This window comes from Ochotona curzoniae, unplaced genomic scaffold, assembly GCF_017591425.1.
Source record: "Ochotona curzoniae isolate NIBS_2020 unplaced genomic scaffold, NIBS_Ocur_1.0 contig_3520, whole genome shotgun sequence".
Lineage (NCBI taxonomy): Eukaryota > Metazoa > Chordata > Mammalia > Lagomorpha > Ochotonidae > Ochotona > Ochotona curzoniae.
Genome location: NW_024465894.1, coordinates 11,618,119 through 11,627,697, shown reverse-complemented (window position 1 = coordinate 11,627,697; position 9,579 = coordinate 11,618,119).

The following is a 9,579-nucleotide window of genomic DNA, read 5'->3' as shown; positions in this document are numbered from 1 at the left end:
GCCTGGTCTTAGCCTTACTGTTGTGGGCATTTGGACAATAAACCAGTGGATGGAATATCAATCGATCTTTCTCTGTCTCTCTCCCTTTGCATTTCAAAGAAAAAAAAATCACTTAAGGAAGAAAAGAAAAGGAAAGGCTCAGAGAAGCTTAGACAATTCTTGACGGGAATGGAGCGACCAGGTTTGCTGGTCATTTACTTGTTACTCATCAAGCCAGGGGAAGCACTCTGTCCCCCAGTGACGCTAAATGCCTGGTTCTGAAACAGATGGGGAGGCCTCTGTCCACCTTTACACCAGTCAGGTGCATCCTCCCTGTTCCCCCAGTGTGGTTAATCCAAGAAAGACATCTAGCCTGTAGCTGGAGACAGGCTGACAGCCCCAAAGAGAGGCCTGAACCAGCAGCACTCAGCAGCCAGGATGTTGTTTCAAAGCCTGGGCAGCTGATTTTCCTAGACGAGGGCCTAGGCCAGATGCTGAGGGGTGTGGCATCAGAGGTCAGAGGGTAAGGCCAGGCACTAGTCCACATAGGAGCCTGATCCAGGTTAAACAGCATTACCTATTGCCCACTGGCACATGCAAAGCTGAAGTGGGGAGGGCATGCCTGGCTGGACTAGGTCACAGTACCCTTCTATGTGTGTGATGGATCAGGGGGTGGGCCATGCCGGACTGGGCTGCCCACCAGGACATAAGTGAAGATCTGGGGGCATATTCTGTAGGAAACTTGCGGGCTCACCTCTGTGGAACTGCAGCAAGAGCTGGGGGTGGTGATGGGCCGAGCCAGGCTGGACCAGGGAACGCACCTGGCATGCAAGAGCCAGGACTGGGAGAACGCCAGGCTGACCTGGGCTGCAGCCAAAAAAAAAAAAAACCAAAAAACTAGATTTTCCTTTCAATATGGTTTTAGCTGTATCTCATCTCTTTGACACATGGTGGCTTATTTTTTATCTGAGTTGAACTTGCAATTTTAACTTTGTTCTTAGACCTGAAGAATGGTCTTTAAATGTTCCATCTAGTTTGTTATATTTTACATTTTAATTTACAATGCAGAGAACCAGAGATAAGGATGACGACAGAGAGGGCTCCCCTGTGCTGAGTTACTGCCCATATGCCCACAAGCACAGGGGCTTGGCCGAAAGCAGGAGCCAAGAATTCAACTTAAGTGCATGGGTGACGGGAGTCCAAGTACGTGAACCATTCATTACCGGTTGCCTCCCAAATGCCCATTGCCAGGAAACTGAAGTTAAAAGTGCAGCCAGAACTTGAACCCGGACACTCTGATATGGAATATCCGTGTCCCAAGTGCCATGCCAAACACACTCCACTCCACGTAGTTGCGGTTTTTTTGTTTGTTTTTTGTTTTTTTGTCTCCTTTCTGTCCTCGTTTGAATTCCTGGTCTTATTACTTGGCAGCCAAAGTGTTCTGTACTATTTCTATTATGGGGGAAAAGGACTTGTTTTAATCAGCCATGGCCAATTTTGAGAAATTCCTTCATAAGGACCTCCATCAAAAGCAGGGTTTCCTATCTGCAGGGGCAGGGTACCCAGTGCAGGAGTTCTCACATCCACCTCATTAGCAGTTGGACTCAAGAATCAGGTGCTGCTTTGTGACCTGTGCCTGTGGTTCAGCCTTGGTCACCGTTGCTCTAGTGTGGGTGAAGCACTTTGCCTGGTAGGGGTGGCAGAGGGATGCTGTTGAAATCTTCCTTCAAATTCCAGCAGATCTCTGTCTAGAAAGATACTGTTCTGGGTCTGCTCAAATCTGCCAAGTTCATAACCAGGAGCACGCTCTTCTGTAACACACTGCCTGAATCCACGCCTGCTCACCAGGGCCCCCTTTATTTTCCTGAGCAATGCCAGGGAGTCCTAGTTGCACATAAACCTGGGATGCCTCTTCTCTTGGCTTCCTCCTCAGGGATTTCTCCTCCTTCCAGGCTGTGCCCTGTATGCCTTCCCTTGAGCCCGTCACTAACATGGCGGTCCCAGTGTGTGACAGACCCACGGCACCGTTTGCAAGGCCCTTTCCTCTGACGGTGACCTTCTCAACTCCGTCTTTTTCATTCCCACCTCCACAAAGTTGAAAGGAAAGGAAAAGAAAGGCAAGGGAAAGAGAAAGGGAAGGGAAGAAAAGAAAAGGGAAAAAAATAAAACACAGCTAGAGGCTTTGCACGTATCTGATAAGCTGAGTCGTGCTGGTGATGGCTTGCGTTCCTGCCATCCATCTGGGAGATGTGATTGGGGTTCCCAGCTCCTGGCTTCCTCTGGCCTAGGCCTGGTTATTGCAGGCAGGCATTTGGGGAAGTCAGTGGATGGAAGACCTCTGTCTCCTCTGCTCCTCTGTCTTTCAAATAAACAAAATGAACCCATTTGTGGATGAAATCTATTTGAAACAAGTGCCGGCCAAAGGGTTTCCTGCCCAGTTTGTCTAGTTGGCTCCAAAGTTGGCTTGCAAAAGGAGGACTCCCCAGGCTGTCCTTGTCTTCCTGGGGCCTCCTCGTGCCAGGTAGCTGGCCTTGGCCCTGAAGAATCATCTCTGCCCCCCACTGCAAGCATCACACACAGTCCCCAGAACAAGCAGCTCGCAACTGCACCGCCACCCCCGGGTACATCCGCTTGCCGAGGGATAGCAGTAGGAGGTGGTAATGATCCTGGCAGGTGGCTTCCTCTGTAGCAGGTGTCTAGCACACGGGAGGTCCCTATGAGGAAGCAAAAGGAGAGGGTATTATTGCCATCATTGTCATTGCTGTTACTTTAGCCCTTCTTGTCCCGCTTCTTAGAAAACCATAAAGACTTCTCCCACGCAGAGGACTGGATCAGCTCCTGATCCCCTGTGAGGTCCCAGGGCACCGAGAGGAGGGGAACAGAGGCGGAAGACCCTTTTCTGGGGAGGGGACCGGAGAGGCTGACCGCCTGGCAGCCAAAGACTCCTGGAAGTTCTGTTGGAGCGCTCACCAGACAAAGCGCAGACTGCAGCGCCGCCTGCTGGCCGCGTCTCAGAACGTTACGGCAGGAAGGTGGCAGGTAAACAGGCTACCTGGTGCTAACTAATCCTGCAGGTTCCAAGGAGGCTCTGGGAGGTACCAAGTGTGCAGCAGTCCATACTGACTCTTCGGGTATTCTCATGCAAATGCTCTAATGTTTCCCCGCCTCTTCCCAACCAAGGACTCTATTTTAAGCTTGCCAACAAAAGTGTTCTATATGTATCATGTAGTTCACCGTGGCATTCCTGCCCCAAATACTTAATCCAATCATTAGCAAACATCAATTAGACGCAGGGAGACTAAGATGCTCCAGCGTCACGTAGTTGCACGTCATTGAGCCGCTGTGTGGTATGGCAATAAATACATCTGGTTGACACACCACAATGCCTAGCTTCCTTCAACTCATGGCTTTGCTGCTTATTCCAGCTTCCTGGCAAAGTGCACCTTGGGAAGCAGCTGGTGATGGCTCAAGGACTTGGGCCCCCGCCACCCGCATAAGAGACTCAGATGGAGTTCCTGGCTCTGGGTTTTAGCTTGCCCCAATCTTAGTTGTTATGGACATTTGGGGAGTGAACCCCAGCAGATGGAACATCTCTCTTTCTCTTTGCTTATCTGTCTTGGAAATTCATAAAAGTCACAAAAATTATTTTAATGTCGTGAGAAACAGAGGTTGAGAAACTTGCAAGCTTAAGGGGGTTAAAGAAACAGGACAAACGAACAGATATGATCAGATTTGCTCGTGTTACCAAGCATGCTTTGAGGCTATCAGCAGAATCTGAGTGTGGTTGGCTTATTAGATGACACTCGTTGTGTTGTGTCAATGTTAACATCATGATTCCAGGGCCCGGCGTGATAGCGTAGCAGTTAAAGTCCTCGCCTTGAATGTGCTAGGATCCCATATAGGCGCTGGTTCTAAACCCAGCAGCTCCACTTCCCATCCAGCTTCCTGCTTGTGACCTGGGAAAGCAGTCGAAGATGGCCCAAAACCGTGGGACCATGCACCCACATGGGAAACCCAGAAGAGGCGCCTGGCTTCAGATTGGCTCAGCTCTCGCCGTTGCAGCTGCTTGGGGAGTGAACCATCGGATGGAAAATGTTCCACTCTGTCTCTCCTCCTCTCTGTATACCTGCCTTTCCAATAAAAATAAATAAATCTTTTTTTAAAATCATGATTCTGATCAATGCACTGTGGTGACAAAGGACAGTATTTGCTGTTAGGGAACACACACTAAGTATTGAGGGAACTTGGGAAATATGTGTGTATGCATATATCTGGGTGTACATACATATGTGTGTTCATACATGTGTGTAATCCTGATGAAGGATATTAAGACTGTTACGTTATTTCTGCTATGTTTTTAAAAGTCTGAAATCAAGCAAAACTGAGAAGGTCAAGTTTTTCACAAACTTCCTGAAAAATAGTCAGTTTCAGGAGCAGGTATTTGCCCCCATGACTTAGAAGATCCCGGGAGGCAGCAGTGAAGTTCAAGGACTTGGATCCCTGCCACCCTTGTAGGAGACCTGGATTAAGTACCCGGCTCTGAACTTCCACCTCGCCCAGCCCTGACTGTTGTAGGTACTTGAGGTAAACTCACCAATGAAGGATCTCCACTCATTCATTCATTCTCTCCCCTTCATCACTCTACTTTTCAAATGAGTTTTTTTTTTTAAACACACATTCAGTTAAAACTATGTCACCTCTTCATGATTCCAGGCGTGTGCTAATTACTGTCCAAGCTCTAGCTCGATGGATCCTGTGGGGCAGATAGCAACACCTCCAGATTTTCAGATGAGCTCCAAGTGGTGATGTGACTTGCTGGTGACAGGACAGAGCTTATATCTGTGCGGCCTCCTGATGGCACCCGTCAGCCACAAGAGGGATGGTCAGGGTCTCCTACATCTGCAACATAAACTCTATGACCTTCTCCACGTGTGCCCAGAGCTCTGGCTCCTCCCAGGCCACCCACTCACCATCTCCACATGAGCTTTCCCCCACATCCCCCTCTGAGATGAGTCACCTCTGCCCTCACAGCCCATCCCTCTACCTGGGAGGTCCTCTGCCATCCTGTTGCTCTCTTAGGACCACCTGCTCCACACCTGCTATAACACCTTCGGCACAGTGGTGTAGTGAGCTCTAGCTCTGAACTCCAACAGGCCTGGATTCCAAACCTAACTGTCCCACTTACTATGTGATCTTGGGCAAGTCGCTTTACCTCTCTGGGTATCGTAGAAATCTAATTTGTCATGAAAAGCTGCTGAGCACTCATATGACTTCCGGAAAATAGTCAGGGAACACAAACCCAGGCACTCTGACACGGGGTGTGGGCATCCCCAGTGGTGTTTTCACTACTTCGGGAAGCACCCTGTCCCAGAAGCATGTGTTGAAGCACAAAGCCAACTCTACAGCACTGTTTGTTTCCAAGGAAGAGGGAAGGGTTAGGTAGTCATCATGAAACGGAATCCAAGACAAAGAATGTCTGCTAATCAGCTGAGTGTTTGCATAGCTGATTTCCCTAAAGGGGTTTCATCACATTCAAGTTTATCAGACAATTGCTTAAGCATCTATCAGGCATGCTAATGGCCTCCCAGAAGGAGGCTGTGAATCAACAAAATGGAAGAGTTTTCCCCCCAGCCCTGGCTGGGAAGCTCTCCTTAATCATTTCCATGACTCAGTGGCTGTCGCAGGTCCAGCCTTGAAGCACACCCCAGATGCATGTGGCCATTGCCTCCCTGGCCTCCTTGCTCCTGGCCCCAATCCCACTGAGCACGGGCTCAGGGTAAGTCACCGCATTGAAAGCACAGGTGAATGGGTGTAAGTGGGGGCCAAAAGGCACCAGGCCTTAGCACATCCTCTCCTATCCTCTCACCACTGAGATGGAAATGACTGGGTTTCTCAGGGTAGAGGGGCACCTCAGCCCCCTGCCCAAGGTTCAGTGAGGATGAGGAGACTATGGTTTGGATGGGTTTTCTGCATAATGATGTGAAATAAGGTTCTTGCCAAGCATGGAGAATTGCCTCCAAGTTGCTCGTTGAGCTCCCTTAGGAATTTGTTGAACATGTTGCTGCTGTGGGAGCAAACAGATGGACTTGGTGCCCGCTGCAAGGAGAGTCTGGAAGCAGCTGATCCACCTCTCCAACGTGAAGAACTAACACTGTCGGGATGGGGACTGTCTGCTCCCTGCTGGTCAGGGGAGCAGCCCCGTTGTTTCCCTTCCCCTGTGTGGCCCCCTGCGCAACAGCATCCGTATCACCTGGAATTTAGTAGAGATGAAGATTCACAGTCTCTACCCCAAACCTGTTCAGTTGCAAACAGCTCGCTGTTTTTGGTTTGTTCCAAGAAAGGCAGAGGGGAAAAAAGGATCTTCCACTCAGTGTTCACTCCCCAAATGACTGTATCAGCTGTGTCTGGTCCAGGCCAAAGCCAGGAGCCAGGAATTCCATCCAGGTCTCCCACATCGGGGCAGGGGCTCAAGCACTTGGGCCATCTTCAGCAGCTCTCCTGGTTGCATCAGCAGGGAGCTGGTCAAGAAGTAAGCAGGGGCCTGAGGCAGTGCGTCATTATGGGATGCCAGCATCACAGGTGGTAGCTTAACCTGCCACACCACAATGTAGGCCCCTGTAGGCTCTGTTTAACAAAGCCTTCTAGACCATCTGAAAGCATACTCAAGTTTGAATTAAGTGGGGCCAGTTGCATACCTTTTCTTTCCTTCAAAACTAGCACCTTCTCTTCCTTCCAGTCTACTCCCTGTCTTCTCCCACAACCAGCAACATCTACTCAACAACTGGGAGTCAATCTGGGTGACAGTGTGGCTGAGGATCTGGATGGAGACCTTGCCAGAAGGGGCCACAGTCTCAGCTCTTCCTCCTGCTGGGAATCCAGCACAGGCTACAGTGGACTGCCAGTCCCTGGCAAACATGCAAAGAATCAGCTGAGCTGGGTATCTTCTTCTTCTTGCCTTCACACTATGATAACGTCCCCAGTATTATCCCCCAGACTTGAGCCCCCCAGGAAATGATGTGTTCTAACAAACCCATCCAGCTGGCCCTTCATGGTGTTTCCTTCTGAATAACACAGTTGTTCCAGGTCACTGTCGCCTGTGGTTATGCCTTAAACTCCCTCCCAGCTCTTATCCTTTCTTTATGCCAACCTTAGCTGATCAGAAACACGCAATGAAAAAATGAGTAGGTATGGCCTAAGAGACTAAGCCATACAGTCAAAACACCAGACTGTAAGGCAGACCTAATAGATAATCGGGCAGTTGTTTAATGATGACTTTATGATCACCATGTTTTAACACGCCACAAATAAAAAATTAAGGTCAAGACATGAACTTTTTAAAGGAATATTTCAGCAGTTCATTGGATCCGTAAAGATCATGGACTGGACATCCTAGAAGTGGAGAACACATCTGGAATGAAGAACTCAGTGGATGATTAAAAAACCAAATGATGTTGCTTTTATGCTTCAAACTTTGAGACAGCTTTTTTAAGTGGGCAAAAAGACAATGTTTACCAGAGTCTACAAGACGCTGCGTGAGCGCATCCCTAGCTGGCTGCTGGGTCTTACCTTTTCTATCCTCTTCACTCGTGAGTATTCTCACTCCGTGGCCTTCCTCTGCCCTCAGCTCCTCCCACCAGAGGATCTTGACACTGGCCACTTCCTCTTGTCTAGAACATCGTTCCTTGAGAAGTACAAGTGGCTCCCTGCTTTGGGTCATGAGGGTTCCCTGCACATGTCATCTCCAAAAGCCGGACGGAAAAGCACCTCCAAGGAGTCTCTCAGCATCAAGGCCACTGGAAATCCTCCAAGAAGCACAGACTGCACAACTTCAGAGCTGTCCACACTTCTCCTTTCTGCTTATTTCCTCCTTTTTCATGGGAAAGACATCTATGCCTTCCCCAACCTTAGTATGACTCAGAACTGGGAAGTTGTTAACGATGACTTTCCACATCTTGTAACTGCTAGGCGATCAAGGTTGCACGCACGGATCGCTTGTGTACAAGCCAGTGACCGATTCTGCTGATAGCTTCCTTTTCTGCTACGTTTTCTTGGGTATATTCACATCATCAGTCTAAGCAGCAATGAAATGGACATTAACCTCATGTCAGTCATGACTCCTTTGTGAGTACAGAGGAAAATACTTGGTAGGCCTGCAGCCAGAAAATGCTTCACTTCTTAGGAGCAACTGGTTGTGTGTGTGTTTCCTGCTTAAATGGGGGGTAACTGAAGCCAGGAGCCCAGAAAGCCACCTAGGTCTTCTACATGGATAGCAGGGACCCAAGGACTCACACTCTTCCCTGCTTCTGCCCAGGCTGCACATCAGCAGGAAGCTAGAGTGGGAAGCAGATCCGGTGCTCTGGTAGGGGATCAGAGTGGCATCCCAAGTCGTATCTTAACCACTGTGCCAAACACCTGCCCTGGACTCTGCACTTGAGGGTATTTTTTCCAGCAATTGCTGTTTAAGTGACTCAATGGTTAAACATTAGCAAGCAGAGAAAAGACAGATGAATTCACCAGACTCTCCACACAGGAGGGCAGGGTTCTGCAACCTTAAACCCTCTGAGCTGCCCCCAAATGAACCATCAAAAGCACCTTGTCCAGGCCAGCATTGTGGTGCAGCACACTGAGCTGCTGTTTGCAATACCAGCATCCTATATTAGAGCAACAATTGAGCTTCTGGCTGCTCCATTTTTTTAATTTTCCCATTAGTTATTTTTATTTTTTGATGATTTTTACATAGTTGATTAGAGTGATGAGGGTCAAGGGCTACAGGAAGGTAGGCGAGATCACCATTTCCACGTTCTCTGTATTTCCCTCCTGTACCTGGGGAAAGGGAGGAGCAAAGAAGGGAAGCCACACTCAGCCTCCAAGACATCTCTACACCCTGGGCCCAGCCACCCGCCATCACCCCAGGGTCCCCAATGCGGGGCATGCTCCGAGAGTCCTGGCCCACCCCCAATTCCAGCTCGCGTTGGTGGGGGCTACAGCCTAGCCTAGCCCAACTGGCCCCCAATCCTGGCCTTCATGTGAACTAGGTTGTGTTGCAAACCAACCCAGTCCGACCCATACTCCATTCTGGCACTTAGATTCACCGTTGAGTGATGTGAACTGACCCAGCCTGATATGCCCCCAGCCTGCGCCAAATGTATGCCTGTGTACCCACCAAGATACCATTCCTTGGCCTGGTCTGGGCAGCTCCCTATCATGGTTCTTGCACTCACCAGCAGGGACTATGTCCCCACAGAGGAGTTTCCCAAGCTTCTCCATCAGAACCTCTCCCAATGCCACATCTTGTGCCCATGAACCATCCCTACTTAGTGCACCTCCTGTCCTAGCAGGAACAGTGGCCTTTTGTGACTGGCCCTCACCCATTTCGGTTCTTACTGTTGGGTGTTATAGCCCAGCCAAGCCTGGCTCAGCAGAGGCAGAGACCTGGCTGCTCCATTTCCAAACCAGTTCCCTGTTAATGCGCCTGGGAAAGCAGTGCAAGATGACCCAAGGAAACCCAGAAGGAACTTCTGACTCCTGGCTTCAGCCTGGATCAGCCCTGGTTGCTGTGGTCATTTGAAAAGTGAATCAGAGATAGGAGACCTCTTTCGA